At 39.2% G+C, this 3,267-nt stretch overlaps 1 long non-coding RNA gene across 1 annotated transcript; it reads left to right on the top strand.

Annotated features, from left to right (window-relative positions):
* The first annotated feature begins 247 nt into the window (after positions 1-247).
* LOC143718527 (uncharacterized) lies at positions 248-1,693 on the top strand. Its single transcript, XR_013196432.1, has 3 exons — positions 248-1,177; positions 1,272-1,347; positions 1,482-1,693. It is a non-coding gene; the product is annotated as an uncharacterized LOC143718527 (long non-coding RNA).
* The last annotated feature ends 1,574 nt before the right edge of the window (positions 1,694-3,267 follow it).

Here is a 3,267-nt window from a genome sequence, read left to right as displayed (position 1 = left end):
ATAATGACGGCAGAGTTGCGCATGATTTCCATTAGGTGATTTCCCTGCTACCTGAAAACAAAGAAGATGCTGCTGGCGAAGTTAAGAGAATGTCACTTAAGTCATTCTTAAAAAAGGAAGATGTGTTCGGAGTTTTGACGACCGGATTCGGCAAAAGTTTAATATATCAACTGGCTCCGCTGGTGGAAAAACGCATGGGACTCACTCAGCCACAGCCGTCCGTTGCTCTGGTTGGTTGTAGCACTATCCTATTGCGTGCAGAGGGAATTTGAAAGACAACGGATTATCCCGCCCCTCGGATTGAGGTATGCCAACTGTGAGTTCCCAGACCTAACATCTTGATGTAGGTCTGGCTTGCCAGGCTAGTATGAACCCTTCATAATTCTGAAAACAATCCTCACAAATATGATCCACTGACTGGGTAACACCGTGTCCTAACTATACGCGACGTGCAATAAAAGATATCTTTTCCATGTTAATCAGAGTTTTTGTCCTAACCAGCCACGACGGCGACACGCAACGATTCTATTCTATAAAGAACTGGAACAACAAACACAAAGTGTGACAATGATAATCTCAGGTACTGTTTATGTGCTTTATTTAATGTTAAAAGGGTGTAATGTGACTTTGAATATAATTTAGTGTTGCCAGCTTTGTAGCTGTAAAAGCAACAATGGATAATTCACGTCCGATCTTGAAATGAAACAAATGAAAACAAGAGCGTTCAAACGGTGAACAAACAAGTGTGTTCTTTGACAAAGATTGTTTTAGTAACTCAGTAGCCTATGTATTTTTAATATTGTTTAAATGTTGTAAAATTTGTGAATTATGATTATGTAGCCTACTTAGCCATTTTCTTGCGATTGCCGTCAAGATTACTCTCTGGTGCTGTGCACTTGCCGCGAAACTCCGTCCACAGGCTGTTCTGATTGGCTGTGGGTTTTGATTGATTTCGACGCATCTCGCAGTCGCGTCGTGTCTGGTTAGGACACGGGTGTAAGTACACTGTTTAAACAAATATTATTACTTTTTGTATCGGTATAGTGCTTTTAAATGGTTATTGTGTATTTCACAGAATCATGTGTGGAATTCTCCTCACAATCAAACCGTGACTACACACCTTCTGCAAGAGTAATGTATGAGTGGTTATGTTGATGCTGACCCAGAAGTTTAAAAGGTATTTTAAATGTTTTTTAAATCCCCTTTTATACATTTGATTACACATTTAAAGTGTCTTCAGTTACTATTGATCAATTTTTTGTTCTGTTCAGCATCCTGCAATACATACTATGAAACCCTAGGGAGGAAATATGCAATGGACCAGCCTGACAAAGCACAGTTGAGAAAGTAAGTTAAAAAGCTGTTGCCAAAATGAAGCAAAGGAAGAAAAGAATAAGGACTTTGAATTGAAATGGCTATTTCAAAATGCTATCAGCTTTTTCAGTGAGTGGCAGTAGTTAAGTTTCTGTTATATTTTGCAGTTGCTGGAGTCCAGGTATAAGGTCCTCCACACAGACTCCACAAAGACAACTGTGGAAGACAGCAACTGTGGATTTAATGTCTGATGAAGAAGATGGTGTTGTTGATGGGAGGCTGGTGGGAGTTGTTAAACCACTACCACAGAGAAGCTCTCTGTTCTAATTTTTTCATTTCTTTTTAGTATTTTTATATTCTGTATCGTTAATTTGGATATTTTATTATTTATTCTTATTAAATTTTGGATATTACATTTTATTCTTGATATATAGTATATATTGTGAACAATATTGAAGGACTGTAACAAGTTGTATAAGATGGCCTTCATTTGTGGGTTTTGGGTGGGCTGAATTTTAAGCCTAACCAATAAAATAAAAGCCCCTACCATGGCAACAAATGGTCATAACATGGAAGTTTACGTCAGTCACATACATCCGAAATGGTACAAAATCAGATGTATACCACGGATGTGTGCAATTTGACATTCATGGCCAGTATATTTCTGAATATGTCCAAAAATCTGTGAAATATACAGAAGTTTACTGTTCCGTATACAGCTCTTTTCATGCAGTGAAACTCTTCCCTCTAAGAGGATGTTATATAGCGAGTGGTGGAGGCGATTAAAAACCTTGGGGGTCTTTTTAGCTGAGGACCGGAAATATGTGGTGGCAGATGAACTTGAATCAGTACTGAAGCCAATAGAAACCAGAAAAGTTATGGCCTGCATTCAATGTAAGTAAACCTATCATGCCAAGTCTGCTTCCCTGCATCAGAGATAGAGTTCTCAACGGGCCTGAAAATTACAACCCGACCCGACCCGACCCGGCCCGTGGCTTTTAAAGCCCGGACCCGATGTAACCCGACACATCAACATGAATTATCTGCCCGAACCAGGCCCGCGGCCCGACGACGATTTTCTTTTTTTTCTTTTTTTTTTCTCATACACGTATTATCATGACCAGCAGACGGGAATTCAAATCAACCTTTAATGTTCACGTCTTTTAACAATAGCCTACAAACAATACAAACAACTGAAACAAACTTTAAATATATAAATAGATTATATAGGCTACTAAATATGCCTCAAATAAAAATCTTCTGGATGACCCTGTTTTTTTGCTGTCATATTTCATCCGCACCTTGCATTTTGAGCATTGCACATAACCTGTAGAATTTCCATCAGAATCCAGCACCACTCCAAACAGTTTCCAGACCTCTGATTTTCCCACTCCTGTAGTAGCGACAGGAGTGGGTCCTAACCTTGTCCTTGGCCAGTGGAAATAATAGCAGTCATTACAGCTTTGACATTCCCTGGAGTTAGATGTCCTCAAGTACAAGAAAGTTATTGGATACTGAGCAGAGGCCATCTGTAGCAGAGAGAAGGATTGTGGTTTCTGAAGTACTCACTGTGTGCAAGAAATCAGGAAAGAGGCACATCGCTGAAAGGGCAAGATGGTCATTTGCTACCCAAAATCTTTCCAAGATGAGATTAAGGACCAGGTTTGTTGGCACTCGCTATGATTTACTTCGGAAGTAATTGATTTCTTGGATAGATAACTAGTCTGTAGTCGACAAGTCGATTCCAAACTCCCCTTGCCAATAAAAGGCTTTCAGAAAGTCGCAGCCAAGATGATGTTAAGAAAGGGCGTAGAGATGCATATGGCAAAGCCAGGACTGAAACAGACAGAAATCTTAAAGGGCTCCTATTATGCTATTTTAAAATTTCATAATGTTGTTGTGGAGTCTCCTACAACATGTTTACATGTATAAAAGGTAAAAAAAAAAAGTTTT

The sequence above is a fragment of the Siphateles boraxobius genome, unplaced genomic scaffold, assembly GCF_051911475.1.
Source record: "Siphateles boraxobius isolate OS27281-9 unplaced genomic scaffold, OSU_SipBor_1 61, whole genome shotgun sequence".
Classification (NCBI taxonomy): Eukaryota; Metazoa; Chordata; class Actinopteri; order Cypriniformes; family Leuciscidae; genus Siphateles; species Siphateles boraxobius.
This window is presented reverse-complemented; position numbering and strand designations above follow the sequence as displayed.